At 33.9% G+C, this 17524-nt stretch overlaps 2 non-coding genes across 2 annotated transcripts; both read right to left on the bottom strand.

Annotated features, from left to right (window-relative positions):
* Positions 1-9099: 9099 nt before the first annotated feature.
* On the bottom strand, positions 9100-9182 carry Trnal-cag. The gene has a single exon. It is a non-coding gene; the product is annotated as a tRNA-Leu (tRNA).
* A 1997-nt stretch (positions 9183-11179) lies between these two features.
* On the bottom strand, positions 11180-11262 carry Trnal-cag. The gene has a single exon. It is a non-coding gene; the product is annotated as a tRNA-Leu (tRNA).
* Between the last annotated feature and the right edge of the window lie 6262 nt (positions 11263-17524).

A 17524-nucleotide genomic window follows, 5' to 3' on the forward strand; every position in this document is an offset into this window, starting at 1 on the left:
TTCTTTCCTGCCTTTGAAGCAAAATTTCACATGTGTTTTTTAAGTTTTCGATTTGTCTCTCATTCAATTCATGTGGCAGTCATTTTCCACACTTTTGGATCGTTTCCATAGCTTTCAAGCGGTCTAAAATCGTTTGTTGTATAATATCTAACATGGCTGCCATTTGCTTTTGACTCAAAGTATCATATTCATTCAATATTGCTTGCAGTTCGGCGTCTTAAAACTTTTTTGGTGGTCTTCCACGTTCTTCATTTCTCACATCAAAAGCATTATCTCTGAACCATTGAAACCATTTTTTGCCTGTTGCTCCATATAAAGCATGATCACCATATACCTTCACAAGCATTCGATGCGACTCTGCCGCACTTTTCTTCAAATGAAACAAAAAATAAATGTTTTCCGCAAATCATCACTTTTCGGTGGAAAATTTGACATTATCAACACATGAAAACATATAGTATGTTGTTTCTTCAATGGCCTCGAAGGGTTCGAGGAAGATATTTGGGAAGTTTTTGGCGAACAAAGATTCTAGGGAATAAGGCAACCGTTGAGATGACTAAACACAATTCACAAATATTTAAACAGAAGAAAAATTATACGTGCAACCAGCTGCTTTTTCTTTATTGAAATAAACCAGCAAAGCTTTGGAACTTTCCTCATAATTGCTCTCATATTCATTGCTAGGCAACAAATAGCAGCGGTTAGTACTGTATGTAATATATGAAATGGTGTTATGCCATTTGTAAGAGAAAAGTTCTGGCAACGTTTATAAAAGCCAGCTGTTACGCAATTATTGTCATTAGACCAATTGACGGAACACATTAAATAATTGTCAATTCAAGCGTTAATTACTATATAATTACCCTGTAGAATATGTGTGTAAGTAAGCGTTGAAAACACCCGCCTATACATATCATAGTATGTGGATATTACTGGATTTCCGACAGACATGGATATATTATGAGGACAACAATAATAAGGAGTAAAAGCTCGTAATTATGGTAACAGTTGCGCCTGCCGATTGTGGTTGGACATGCTAACAACAATGGCGTGACACTGATAATGAAGTGTAAATGGCACACCTAAAGTTTTTATTTGCTTTTGTACAATATTTATGTGAGTTTGTAAGTATTTATATGGACAAGGTGTGATAGTTAAATATTTAGACTGTGGTGTAACTGATATAGAAATAGGAAATATTTATTTCAATAAAAATAGGTGATTCGGCGAATGCAATTAGAAGCACGAACATGGTGTTTGATTGATGAGCCATCAAAAACATATCAATTTTAGAGGGAATAAATATTTTTGTGATCCAATAATTATTGTCCACACTTTTTAGCATATATGAACAGGAGGAAGAAGAAACAATAACTTTTAAAACAAGACTAAATAGTGGATGACATTGATGATCGATGTTTGTAGTTTTCATTACTATTTATCTACCACTATGGTTCCTAGGAGGTCAAAGAATTATGAGTAAATTAGTGCAATCTTATTCGAACAAAATGCCAAATGATGGACTATCGCTATCTTCTTGGAAATTTGAAGCCTAAAAAACGAGGAAAAGTATTACCCAAGCCCGATCATTATTCTACAACGCCTTAAAATTTTTTCTTCGTGAAGTTACCGAAACAGTTCCATAAATTAAATAGGCTTAGATCCACATTTAACATATTCTGACATACCAAACCAGCTAGCGTAGCAACATATTCTTCAGCGATCGATACGATTTCAGATGCACACGAGTGCAATTCACCTTTGCATACGAAATTTAAGTTGCAGAAAATGCTTGGCAAGCAAATTAGAGAAATATGTTCGGCAAGTAAAAAAAGTCATGTGACAAGAATGCATCCAAATATATGAACATATATGCACATAAATACTGGTGTGTGTGTATAGGTGTACACATTTGAATTTGACTGACTGACAGAGCTTTTTTCCAGCAGACAGCACACATTGGATGGTTGGCATGGGATTCACAAAGAAGGAATGAAATTCATATAGAAACTTGTACTATTGCAAAAATGTGTTTGTAGGAAGAAGAATAAGAAGAGTAAAAGATAGGATTGAAGTAGAAAAGATTTGGATTTGTTCGAAAAAAAAAATGGAAAGTGTGAGGTGAAAACATGTAGCGTGAAGAAAAATATGCAATGAAAGAAAGAAGCTAACAAAAATAATAAAAAAAAACACAAAAAAGCAGTTGTTACACAAATCTTTAGAGAAATGGAAATTTTGCAGCTCAAACTCATTTGCAACTTGACAAGCTTGCCACAATGTTGCACATGCTGCTGCTAACATTTCTTTTGTTGGCATTGTTACTATTACTGAGGCGCCTTCAAGCTGAAATTCGAATGCTGTTTTTACAAAAAACAGTGCAAAATATTTGAGTGTGAGGAAAAACGAAGCGAAAAGTATTAGGAACGTGTGCAGTTAACGGTGTACGAAAGATTTATTTATTCCCTGTACACATAAGTTACCTTAAAAACTCATATTTACATATTCTTTATTTACATAATATTCTTTTTTGTATTTTGATTCGTTTAATTTTAAATTAATTTATTTACATTTTTAATTTTTTACCTTGCCAAAAAAATTTTTCTTTGCGCAAAAATGCATTTTTTCTCACTTAGCCTGCTCAACCATACAGTAACACCGCGGTGTTTGCGGTCTGGCGAAGTTTTTCTTCCTTTTCCTGTTCACAAACAACTTCCGTTTAGTACTTCCGCTCTATACATGTTGCCCAAAAAAACAAAAAACTCAAATACACGCACGCACATCAGCATCAGCAACTTTCGGTTAAACGCCACCAAAGAAAAAAACAAACACGAAGGCAATAACAACAACTGTTCGTTATATGCAAAGTATTCCCTGGGAAATGTAGCTGCCCGGCAGCCGCCCACAACGGCGGCTTCATCACGCGCTCTGCATTTTTTCTCCCTTCCCCCACTTCACGTATGCATTCTTCACGCAAGAGTACGTTTTTATGCGGTTTACATGCTTTTCTTTGCATCGCCACTAATTCGAATTGCAAACTGTTTTGCGGTTTGCTTAACTGATTTTTTCCCTCATATTGCTAAGATTTTTTACAATAACAGCTGCTGGCACACGTGCCATTGCCGCCAATAATAACAAAAAAAATGTGGTGAACACCAATTCTTACAAAGCAAAAGCACATTTTACACACACATATATGCGTATATGTGTACGTGTGTGTGTGGCAGAGCTTTGGCTAACACCTGCTAACGACAGCTTCCTATAGGTGAATTCACAGCTTTATTCAATGCAAGTCGGTTCACTAACAATACTTTTTGCGAAATGCGTTGCATACACCCAGGCGTTGAAAGTTGCAAATTGAAAAAAATATGTGTGCATGGATGTACTCGACGCCATTGCACTAAAAAATGTGAGAAGTAACGGAAACTACTTTAACGGAATTAAATTATTGAAAAAATATTAAATTTTGGTGAAAAACGATCTTTTTCTCTTGTCTCTAACTTCCATACGGGGGGTACGATTGATAGGTTGGCGAGAGAAAATTGCCATCGGCATTTAATATAGAACCATATTAGGTTTAGCACAAGATTCTTGTATACAATATGAGAAGCTTTATAAAACTAAAAGAAATAGTACGACTGAAGCTTCCTCTCGAATGTTAGAGAGGTGCTTAAAAGCTTGTCGCATAAGTACATAAGTGTCCGATTGTGTACCGTACTTTAACTCTTTAACACATTATTTTTCTGAACAATATACTGAATACAAGTGGATTTCTATTAATTTGGATAAAGGCAGCGACTTAATTTCATTCTAAATAAAAACAAGTATCATGAGATGACCCCTGGGCGGCTTTTTCTTTTTAATATTCCAGGGTTCCGGGCTTAATTCACTAAAGAAAATTTCGGTCGGGAGAATTCCACTGAACTTCCTTGAACAGGTGGACCTTTTGAAATTGTAATTTGGTAGAAAATAATGATCTCCCTATATGGTATGTAAGCCATTTCTTATAAACTTACACAAAATACCTATGACCAGATTTCTTCTGTCCGCAGTCTAATGCTTGATTAAACATGGTAAACGGCTTGAAAATCTTAAATTCATTTAAGGATTAAGCAAACTATATGTTTTTATTCTTCCTTCCTCGTAGCTAGTTAGTCGATATTTAAGAATTGAAGTGCCACAATCGTTAACCATAACCTTGGGCCGTATAATTCTACTTGTTTCGCCTTTAATTAGAAAAGTAGTGAATTTATGTGTAAAAGGGAATAAAATCATTGGCTTGAACAATGCATATTTATTCTTTGAAATGAAAGAACAAGTTTGTTTCCATTTTGCATAAAGAATGCTTTTCTTTCTAATTAAATGCCTAGTATTATCATTTGCATTGATTTCTAAGCCCCTTGTACAACCTCCAAAAGAGTCAGTATATTAGTTGCTTACAGTTGTTTCTGCAGCACAGGCCACGAATGGCTGCCAAGCAGCATCTTATTATAACCAGAGGATTACAAGCAAAAATAAAAAAGGCAAAAAGTATTCCATCAAATTGTCTGATTTGCCAAATGATCAGATGCGAAGACTGGCTTCGCCTGTTTTGGCAAATAATTAAGTATTCATTTCATTAATTAGCTGCCAAAAACAAAACAACGTCAAAAGTTGAGAACGCAAAGCAAAGGATAAACATCAAAAACAACAAAACACGCAATGAAAACCCGCATTTTCACAAGAGATTTTCAGGTTCGTTAATTATTAATAGCATGCTCTTTTTAGCAGCGGCACTGCGCTGCTGCTTATTTCTTGCTTCTCTTTACTATCGATTGTTGTTTTTTTTCGAATTGGTCGGACTTTTTGCTCAATAACTAAAGTTTCCACCTGCAACATAACAAAGCCATTCAATGTCAATGAAGTAACAGTCAGCAACGGTTATGTATTGGTTCGAGTATTGAGTGCATTGAATGCTTTATGTGTGTGTAAATCTGTAAGCTTGGTGGAAAGACGCAGGTATGCGTTTACAAAATGAGCCGAACTGCTGTAAAAAGAAAAATAAACTTTTTCGTTGCATATTTATAGGGTGTAATTTGGTAGAGGCCAAAAACTCTGGAGCTACATTAAATAACAAGAATGCAAACGGGTGAGTGTGTGTGTGTAAGGTTTTGTGGCAAAAGTAACATCTTCCGCTTTCTACTCGAATATGGCGCAAGCAGTTAAAAATAGCAACGATATTGCTTCGAGTCTCAGTACCCTACAGTCGGACTATTATGTAAGGTTAAAATAAGATATAAAAAGAGTTTGTGCGGAGAAAGATAATGCGAGTCAATGCGTGCATAAGGAAAGACGAATAGGAAATTCCGTAGAGCGAGATAGAGAGAGACCGTGTTAGTAAGATAGATGGAGTTCAATTTAGCGTAGTAATTCGTGAAGTTGTTGTGAAAAAGGTGAAGAAAGGAAGAGAAAAAAAGATTTATGGAGAGATAAAGAGAGAGAGAAATTTATCAGGAAATAATTATTATCAATTACAGTGGCTTTTCGCTAATATATAACCAAACGATACAGCAAAAATCGACAATTTTCGACATAGAGAGTTAGAAATAACGGCGTGGTATCTAAAAAATACTGGATATTTGTATTGAAGAAAGTAAGTCTAATTCAATATAATATTTTTTTGTATGGATGCTAGACCTAGTCTAATTAAACCAATCTATACCCTATAGACATTTCTTCTTCACTCTTTGTCAGCAACTCTACAATCTCAGTCGGAACTGTGAAATTATTAATTATAAATCAAACAACCGACTAGCTTAAATCGAATACCTTAGCCAGTATGGTCGAATAGTAACCACATACTCTCTTTTACTGCACTTAACTTTGTTCTTGCCACAACACTTAGAAAGCAATGTAAAATATCGATAGCAAGGTTGTGGTGAATATATTCATATTTTTTCGTATAAAGAGGTACAACCACACAAGTTAGTGTAGGGTGCTTTAATTATGTATCTATTTTCGAACATTTGTGCGCTTTCAACTTTAACTTTGGTTTAACTTCGTCGAAATTAGGGAATGGAGCTTTTTGCACGCATTCGAAAGTTGTTTGCGAAGCAATAAAGATGCATATTTAGCAAATCAAATTTGATTAGTTTTTACTAATTTCAGTGGCTAATGAGTAGAAAGAGTTGCGAATCGGGAAATTAAAACAACAAACAATGAAGTTTTGCTGAGTTGCTTCTTAATTGAGAAAAATAGCCGTCGTTGAGATACGCAGAGGAAATTAAGTTTTTACATTACATTTAACTTTTAGAACTCCAGTCCATTCAACACTAGCTCTAAAACTATACAGCAATTTTTCTGAGTTGTGGCAATTAATATTCACCATTTTTAAATGGTTTTTTCGTGTAAGATTTTGGGTTGCAATTCTTTTTTTATTCTGATAGTTACTATCTCAGGAAATTCTACATATCTAAGAAGACTAAATATATGTACATTATTGATTTGTAAATAAATAACAAATATCTGGTGAAGGCAACTTTCTGAGATAACTTGATATTCAAAGATTTCAGTTCAAGTTGTTACTGAAAGCGTGGAAAAATTATATAATAATTACAAAGTATTATTTATTTCCCTAAATTATTATTTATGTCATAACAATTTTTGCTCATATTTCATATATATAATTAAATCACCCACTCTTTCCAAGCATATTACGACTTTGGAATTTCACTGAAATATATTCAGAACATGACATTTAGTACATGTCTTGCTTGAGTATAATGATTGAATATTGCAATAATGGAATTGCGTCATGCAATACAAAAATTCTTCAATAAATGATAAAGAGCATGAACATAAAAATACCAATCATATACAGTGAAACTTCGATAAGTCGTAACCGCGATAAGCGAAAAACCTTGATATTTCATAGTATTTCTTCGGTCCCTAGAAAAATTCGCGAAAAATACATGTATTTCGGTCCCTTTGATAACTCGTATTTTTCTTGAGACAAAAATTGAAAAATGTGTATCAAAAGCCTCTACAACTCGTATTTTTTTTATTATTATTCCATCTCGATTTATGATGCAATGAATATTGCTCATAAAGCCTGGACAAATATTAGTAAATCGACCATTAAAAACTGTTTTCGAGCTTGCGGTTTTGTTAAGGATCAAAATGTAGTCGTAATCAGCGAAGATGTACTTTACATAGCAGAGTGGGCTCGTGTTCCACAAAATGCAGAAACATGTGTAAACTTTGATGACTACATTCATGTTGATGATGAGTTGGTGATTACTGGAAGCCTCAATGATGATGAAATTCTGGGTTTCGAAAACATCAACGATGAAAACGATGAAACATTTGAAATTCCCTCAGTTTCCACAAAGGTTGCGAAAGCTTCAATTGAAAATTTGCGTCTTTTTTTCATATCATCAAATATTGAAGACACTATTTTTAATGACATTGTAAACATTGATAATGCCATAGATAAAATACGCCAAAATAATGTCCGTCAAAAATATATTACGGATTTCTTTTAAAATGAACACTTTTCTTAATTTTTTTGTACAATTTTTCAAAATATATACATACATATATTGACTGAATAACATATGTACTTTATATTTTAAAATTTAAATATGTACAATCATTTCTTGTTTTTTATGTAAAATTGAAAAAATAAATAAAAAAACTCTATTCGTATATTCTGTATGTTGCCTCTATAAGTTGTATAACTTGATAACTTGAAAAACTTCATAACTCGTATTTAACTTGTGGTCCCTTGCAAATACGAGTTATCGAAGTTTCACTGTATGTACATATAAAATACGTGTCAATATATGGTGTGAAACAAAAGCAAAAGAGACTCACGCTTGACTGGACACCGTCCGTAAAGTAATTGTTTCAAAGTTATTGTTCAATTAAAAGAGTGCAAACAATTTCAATATACACATTATTTTGATTTTAATTGTCTGCTGTTTGTCGAGAATTTTCCATTTTATTAATTAACCATAATTAAGAGAGTGTGGTCAAGTTGTTAAAACAATATTCAAAAAATAATAATAAATGCGAAAGGCAGATAAGACTTGTATATATCCAAAATTATATAAACATATATAAATTTAGTATTAAATATTTATGTAATATTTGGACTTATTTTGAATATGAAGATTTCATAATATAGAAAAACTTTATTAGACTTTCATAAAAATTAATAAAAATTTTTAAATAAGAAAAAACGTTAATTATAATACCCTTCACAAATATAAAATATTCCATACAAGAAACTTGATTTTTATCGCTCGGTAGCTATATATATAGTGACTTCTTCGGAGATTGCACTGCTGCCTTGGAAACTAACCGATGCCAAATTTGGTGAAGTTATCCCTCCAAATGAAAAAGTTTTCAATACAAACATTTGATACCGATCGTTCAGTTTGTATGGCAGCTATATGCTATAGTGTTCGCCGATATTGGACAAATAAATAGCTTATTGCAGAGGAAAGGACGTGTGAATATTTTCAACGATATCTCAAAACATGAGACTAATTCGCAAACATATATACAGACGGATAGACAGACGCACATGGCTAACTCGACCCAGCTCGTCACGCTGATCATTTATACATATTTATTTCATAGAGTCTCCAACGCTTCCTTCTAGATATTACAAACTTCGTGGCAAGCTTAACTGTTGAGGATATAACAATTGCTCTATGATCTCTAGGTAGATATTTTTCGAACCAATATCAACAACCATCAAGCTACAGTGAAAGATCGAAGAATTCTAAATTTGTTCTTTATATAATTCCCCATTAATTAACGCTCAATTGGAATTACCTTTAGCTGTTAAATTTAAAAAAATAATCATACACTTTGAACTCACTTCCTTTTTAGTTGGGAGTAATTCAATTCCACTCCACCAACCTTTTGCACGTTTGATTTACTTATTTCTTACTTTTGAGCGGTATCCAATATAATTTTTTCCCTATTATCGTTCCATTGTTTTCAACGATAATGTTTATAGTCGATTAATTATCGCTTAAAGAAACTAAGAAAATGTTATTGTAGTAATATACATTTGTATGTACAATAAAAAACTTGGCAAAAAAACGCATTTGTCAGAAGTGGGATTCGAACCCACGCCTACAGAGTAGACTGCGACCTGAACGCAGCGCCTTAGACCACTCGGCCATCCTGACAACTGGCAATCAATATCAAGAATGCTCACTTCACCGAGACACACGAAAGCTGTTTGCGATTGCTTATCGCTCATTCTATTCTCGCTCTCGCTACGAATATTAAACGCTAAATATATAAAAGCAAATGCTAAGTAACTACATAATTCTAATGCGCAGCGCAAGCGAGCGGTCAACGCTGTAGCTGGGCACATAGCCATTCAAGCGACAAACTAAGCAACTAATCGTCGGCCTGACAGTGACGAATGCGCGTAATGCCATATACATTATTGTATCTTACGAATGCGCAGCAGCAAATAACAATAACAAAAAGTATGACGGTAAGACGTAATAATACAAATAGATTACCAAAGAATAAGTGATAATAATATGCTTGCGAGCGTTCTTGCAAACATTTGTATGTATTTTTCAGACATATGTATATATAGTACATATATACGTGTACTCACTATTTGTATAGCACTGATCTATCTGTCTTTGTTTTTATAGTTGTGGTCAGGTATCAGATTTTTTGTTGTTCCAGTTTTTATATACATACTATTCATAATCAATCAGAGTTACAATAGAAAGTATTTGTATTACTTTAAGATTCATCTAATTACCAAGTTATTCAATAAGTTTTGTCGTTTGATAGGAAAAACACAATTTTATGATTCAAAATACACTTTATAATTCAGTACAATCTCCCTGAACATAAATACATTTGCTCCAACGATCCTACAATCTGTGGATATGAAAACAAATGGAAGTCGCTGGGGGCCAAGTCTGGTGAATATAGTGAATCCTCCAACAATTCGAACTTTAATTCATGGATTTTAGCCATTGTCAAAATGCTCCTTTGACACCGCGCATTGCACTGATGAAAAATGATTTTTTACTTCCGCAAACCGGGTCTTTTTTCACGATTTTTTTCCGCCAACTGGTCCAAAGGGTTGCAATAATATACAGAATTAATTGTTTTACCAGTTCGCAAGTAATTTACAAACAAAATTCCTCTCGCATCCCAAAAAAATGCCTGCCATAACCTTCTTGCCCGATTTCCGGGCACGAACTCGTTTCGAAGCCGAACAACCAGGTTCACACCACTCTTTAGCCTCTTGTTTTGATTCAGGCTCATGGTGATAGACCCAAGTCTCATCTATAGTGATATTCGATGCTCAAAATCCACTTTATTTTTTACAAATGTTGCTGAGAAAGTCGCATTCGAATGTGTTTTTGTTCCACTGTTAGCGAATGCGGGACCCATTGTGCACACAGTTTTCTTAATCCCAAAAATTTCACTTAAAATATGGCTCACACTGCCCAATGAGATGTGTATAGCCTCTACTAAATCTCTCTCAGTCAATTTGTCAGTCAGTTTGACCTGAACGGCTGAAGGTATAAGATACCAGTTGTTTCAGTCTTAAAACCGCAAAAGCAATTATGAAGGAACTGTTGAGATGATTCCACATTATCATCTTCCAAACAACTTCGGCAACTGTCAACTGGTAAGATATTTAACCTTATCGCTAGAAGCTGATTAGACAATTTCGTTATTCAATTTCTTATGAAAAAAGCAAATGCTGAAGGCCAAACCAAAATAAACCTGTTACATAGGAGAGGACCTCACCAAAGCGATATCGAAGACTAAAGTGAATTTCAAATGAAATAATTTAAGTTAAGTGTGAATAAATTATTAAACACTTACTATTCTCTTAAAGAAGTGGTTGGTATTTTGTTCTGTAAGGTATACATTTGTTGATTTAATGGTGTCACTCTGATTTTTATAAGTTTAATAATCCATATGTATTCATTTTAGAACATATGCCCACATATATTATCAAGAGCGAAGAAAAAACTTTTGAAATTCGTCCATTTGATCACCTCAGTTCATACCTCCCATTAAGTACTCGTATTGTGTAATTGCTACTAGTGAAGCAAGTGTTGCTAGTATATACAGAGATTATTTTAGTCAATCAAATTAGGAACTGCTTGCACAAATTTTTTATAAAAAGTTAGTTTGTCAGAAGTGGGATTCGAACCCACGCCTACAGAGTAGACTGCGACCTGAACGCAGCGCCTTAGACCACTCGGCCATCCTGGCACTTGGCAACACTGATATTTATGCATTTCTATGCCAGCGTATGCAGACATTTATGTGCTATCCAAGTCAATAATATTTCGGTGAAAGTAAAAATACTTAGAAACTGTGCCAGTATAAGCATTACATTCTAGAATAATGCTAATGAAAAATTTCTAGCAAAGCTGAAAGCAAGCAAATGCAACGATGGCAAATATACAGAGACGCAAATGTAGATAATTTAAGTAAAGATTTTCAATAAAAATACAAGAAAACAATACAAATACATTATTTATATAAGCTTAATTAGTTTGACTACTTTTTGAAGATATGCAAACAAAATATTGAAGATTCTAAAATAAATTTGGTGAAAAATAATGATGATGACAAATGATGTGAATGCTTTTACCCAATTATGATTAAGTTCAGATTTCATGATCACAATACTTCGCAAAAAACAGAACCAGTAAACATTGCAGAAGATGCAATTATTTAAAAATCTCCAAAGGCTAAGCCTCTGTAGGCATTGATAAGGTTGAATGATTGTTGTACTTTGCTAGAAGTGTTTTGCTTTTATATCGATATATCGAGGCGGAACTCTATTCAAGATGTGTGCATGCTCAAATCTAGATTCTCTCTAGGCAAAATAGGGGGACAAATCAAAGCTTTCACTGCTAAAGTCACCAACTGCAATTGCTCTATTCCCACAATTCTCAACTATATCCATATTTACCTCAGCTTTGATCTTATTCTACTCTTCACTTCGTCAAGGCAGTGAAAAGGCTTAAACAGATTCAGTGGAGGCAGGATAATTGATAACCATTGTTTGTTTCACTATGTCACTCATACGCCCTGTAGGTCAACAAGTAACCCCACTCATTATTTATATTTGGAACACCACTAGAATGAGTATGAGTATTTTCAATATGATAATTAATAGTAGACAAAAAGCAGACCAGCTGTTAAAGCAACAATTAATATTACAAAAACATACAAAATGTCAAAACTTATTGTAGGGTGTATAAAAATAGAAAGGAATAATAGCATATAAGTATGAGGCACTAAGTATTTTAATGCAAATAGATTAAACTTAAATATGCATCTGATATGGTCGCACATATGGCAAGCATTAATTACATATTTGCATGATTATTTTCTATTGAAATCGTTGCCACCTTTACTTCCACATTGTTTATTTAAAGCACAATCTTGTAATGAACAGGCTAAGCAAATTGTGTATATTTGTATATATGTAAACACATGTTTATTGAATGAGATTTAATAACTACAACTTGCATGCCTGCCATAAGCAATTCGAGAGGAGAATAACTCTGCAACACTTGCACACGTCACTCATACGACCTGTAGGTCAACTGGCATATCGAAATTAATTTGCGTATAAAATAAGCAGAAATTTGGTGAAGTTAGTAAAACCGGATAGTAGATATTTATGTAAGCAGCTATCGAAATAACAATTAGTATAACAACAGTAACAAAAACAGCAACAAAAACGACAACAATACATGCTTGTTGCTTAGTTGCTTAAAATTATAGAAATATACATACATATGTAAATATAGTACAGGAATTTTAACAAAAGACACTTATTTAGTCTAAAACGGCAATATTTATATATTCCAAAAGTGTATGAAGCGTAAATTTGTTATTGCTTGCTGCTCAACTTGAATGACATAACCACAACATGCGTTCAATTGTGTGTCTGTATGTATGTATGTATGCACGCATATTTCGAGAGAACGTTCTGAAAGCGTACACTATTTCTGCATTTATTACTGTAATTGTGGTTAAGTAGTTGTTGTTCTCGTTGTTACACATGATTGAAAATCCATGTTGTCTGCTCGCCGAAATTCTCAATAAAAATTGTGTTCTGTGGCAAGTGAAAGGCTTCCGCAAATGTTTGGTAAAACTGTGGTTGTGCCTTTGCGTTTGACATTTGCCGGTAACAACAATTAATGGATGGTTTAATGGTGGGGGCTGGCTGCTATGTATGCCTTATATATTAGGGTGGTTCTCAATAAAATCAATGTTCGCTTCAGTTTTACACACCCTTATTTGTTTATACCAGAGTCAAGTAGATCGCTTATACATTTTGTGAAACACTGATAACTATCAAGAGAGATTTCGAAAGGGTCAAAGCTCAGATAGTTTTAATATTTTCCAAATGTAATAAAATTTATTTTATATATCTTTAACCATTGGTATTAGTTTTTCAGTATATCGGATATATAAAAGAAAAAATAATTTTAAATATATAAGTGGTGCTTTGACCATTCTGTGACACACACTAGTCTTGTTTAATTCATAAGTTTTTCTTTCTGACCTAAGATACCGCCCTAATACAATCAGAGTTTCTAAATAACTGCTTACGAATACATTTGCTACATGAAAACTAACTGCTCTACACCAAACTGCCAGCCACTGCCACAAGCAGCCACACAAATAACAGAGTTGCCACATATTACCAAAATACTGCACATACATTTTGCTGGTCCATATTTGTAAAACTACAAACATATATACACATATGTGTGTGTAAGTGTTCATACATTTTGAGTTTGTAACCTTATTGCATGTACGCAAAGTGTTCTCATTTACATATGACTACGGCTGCTTTCCTCTTGCGGAAGGGCGCATTTATGGTTTTGTAAATTTGTTGTGGCTTTTTATAGTATATGCTTATTTATTGCTTGCCATTTCTATTTTTGGGGCTAATAAACCTGACCGAATAAATCGAAAATACTTAGGCAAACAAAAATGTGGCATTACCACAGTTTCCGAAGACATAAAGCAAATGAGGGTTCGACAAAGTGGATATCAGATAAGTAGGGATGCAGGTTGAAAAGCGAATGGTCAATTTACATTTTGCTTATAACTAATTGATATTCATGCTCAAATATGGTAAATCAATCAAATAGATTATATAACGAAATGTTTGTTAAATGTAAGCAAAACAATATTCAATTGTATGTTAATTCGGATAGCAAGGTGTTGCATGTATGCCTGGTATGCGCACGAGCGGTCAGTAACCTATTAGAGAATTCCGGTATTTGCATGTGTATTGATTTATTAATTAGCAATAAAAATTTCTTTGAAGCACACAAAATCTCAAAAAATAAAGATGCCTTCATATATTTTGGATGGAAGTGTCCGCTAAAATGCATTCACTCAGTGCAGGAAGCATTGGCTCCGCATACCTAATGTAAGAATTTCTTCTGGTTGTCTTTATACCTTATATAACGGATAATAAGTGACTAAGACACATATGTATGTCAACGTAGAATATTCGATTTATCATAGTTTAATGTTTCCAGTGACTTTATTATAATATTTTTTAATATAAGTTAGTAAGAAGCCAACCATGATTATAACCGATCTACAATTTCGTAGGCATTCATTATAAGCTTTTGTCACCACTTTTGTCTTACAAATTGAGCGAGTATAGAATATTCGGTTGTGACTGAACTTAAACCTCCCCTTGCACTTTTGCATTAGGTATAATATTTAATTTATAATTCCTCTTAGAAGTTAGAGGAAAATTATATAAAGGTTGAACAACCCATGTTCGAATGCTTGATTGCATGAAATTGAGAAATTAAGAAGACTATGAAAAATAAGATTTCTCTCTTGCTGTCCTGAAATATGGATAGAAAAAATTATTATCCAATCATTGAGTTAAAAATTTGAAACAGGTGTACTGAAAACCTACTTTTAATTGTTAACTATCTTACTTTTCTTAACACCGATCTAATACTGTATTTTGGATTTATTTTCATAGAAACCTTCTGTTTAGTTCTCGATCTCAGTATTTAACAGCATAGAGTCAATTGAATTAAATGCCGAGGTATTTTTAAAACTAATCTCTCAAAAAATTCCGAACCAAATTCTCGAGTTGAATGAAAAAGTCCAAAACTTAGCACAGACAACAACCAAAAACTCTATTGACTGTGCTAAGCTGTTGTCCTGGCTAAATGTAAATAAAACGATCATTGACATCATCAAAGATCATTGATCTTGGAAAGGTTGTTCTCCTTACTAAAGACAAATAAAGTGTCATTGACCTTATCAAAAGTCATTGAGCTCTGTAAATGTTGTTGTCCTCGCTAAATGTGAATAAAAGGGTTACTGACCTAGCTTGGGATTGTTATCTTGCTAATTCTCTAATTCTAGATCACAGTCAACAAAAGGTTAATTGGCCGCTGGGAGGTTGTTTTAGATAAAATAAGCAAAGTAGTCATTAACCGCACCAAAGGTCATTGGCTTCGGTAAGCAAAGGAGTTATTGACCTCACCAAAGGTAATTAACCTCCGGAAAGATTGTTGTCCATGGTTAAGGCAAACACAGGGCATTTAACCTCTCTGGCTTAGCGGGTACATAAATAAATAGGAATAATATAGTGACCTTTCGGGATCTTTTCTATTCAGATAAATTTAATTATGGTTAAATTTAATAATGTTGGCCCTGCCATTTTGTGCAGTGTCAAATAAGTTCTATAATTTTAAAGACATACCCTTTTTGAACTGGTCTTGCGTCTACCCGATTATCTTGATAAAATTATTCGAAATAAGTGAGTGAACTTGTTTTCCTTGGAAATGCACCCATTTAACATATTATTGACACATAATCTGCCTAAATATTAGCAGCATACAAACTTAAAAGATAATGTCGTGCATAAAGGTTCCACTACGACTAAAGTCGGTAAGTCCAACTCGCGATAGCTACTTGAGTAATAAGCATTCCATTTATTGCTGCTTATCGTGTTGTACTCAATTTGTTGTTATTGTTTTTGTGGTCACATCCGTTTTACTGTCGTTGCAATATATACGCCTAAACATGCAACATTGAGCACACGTAACCGCACAATAACCACAATGGCAGAGGCGTATATATGACTTACATAAGTGCTGCTAACGCTCCACTAGTTATTTGCTGGTCAATGCCAGTGAAACAGAAGAAGAAATACGAGTCAGCCGTCCCTTTGCCAAATTGTAATGCTTGCTGTGACTAAGTGCACAAAGCATCGCTTGAGGAATTGAAGTGGTTATTACAAGGCTATAACTGACCGGTAGAAGATTCGTTTGAAATATGTACTGCAAGTGGCATTCATTACAGTTACCCATTTGTGTGTGTGTCTGTGTGCAGGAGAATTACCAACGAACTGCAGATACGGTTGCTAACCGAGGGCTTAACACATGTTTACCTGACTAATAGTTGGCAATATGCTAGCAACACAGTGCCTTGGCTCGGTTTATTCTGGGAGCGAAAACTGTTGCTTCTCTGTAAAGCAAATATGTATATATGTATAGTGCATTAATGGTGATGCTTATTTGGTTCGAGTCCTGCTTATTTATCGTTGTAACGCTGGCGGATGGAAAAATGGTTGTATTTATTTCTAAACGTTATACGTTACGATATAAATATTTCTAAAATACTGACCAAATGATTTTCAGCGCTTTTGAGTGTACAACATATATTTTTTATTTTGTGTACACATATGTATGTTTCCATATTTACTTTTGTATATATAAATGTACATATATATATTTAGAAAACTGCTTGTGAGCTTTGTGCTGTGACTCTGTACTTTGCACTGGCATTTGCCTAGTTATTGATGACTGCGGCCAAGGGTTCGAAGCTTTCGTTTCGAGTCATTTGCCTTGCGAAGCGTAAAAGTTGTGTATACTACATATATATACATATATAAGTACCATAATGCCGAAAGTAAATAATTATTTATTAATGACGAGTTGATGTTGTTTTTGTTTTCCCACAAGGATATTGCTAGATCTCTATTTTTAGTGAGGTGATGAATCATTGGGCAGTAATGCCTCAAATTTATCATGGTCCCTGCGTATCCTTGCGAGGAAATTTTGAGTGTAAGCGTGTGGTGAGACCCAGCTGCTTTCTTTTGCAGATAGGCTTCTGGTTTATATAGCAGTTATGAGAATATCGCTGTTGCTTTCTCAAACTTTCCATTTGTTTATTAGATCTCCCTTTTTTAGGCTTGCAATATTATAATTTTGGAGACAGCGTTAATTTCACCGAGTTAGAGTAAAGGTGTGAATTAAGAAATCAACTTAAATTTGAATTGAAACAAATTACTGTGCTATTAATAAATCAGCAAAGGAGGTAATTACTGTGGGTGTGCTGTTTTCGAATAAACTTTCATCCAATCAAATATTTCACATAAAATTTTAAATTGTCCGCAGATATGAGTCTCATGCTTCAATTACCATTTTGTATAGTAATAATTTATACTTGTTTTCTC

This window comes from Bactrocera tryoni, chromosome 1 (genome assembly GCF_016617805.1).
Source record: "Bactrocera tryoni isolate S06 chromosome 1, CSIRO_BtryS06_freeze2, whole genome shotgun sequence".
In the NCBI taxonomy this organism is placed as follows: Eukaryota; Metazoa; Arthropoda; class Insecta; order Diptera; family Tephritidae; genus Bactrocera; species Bactrocera tryoni.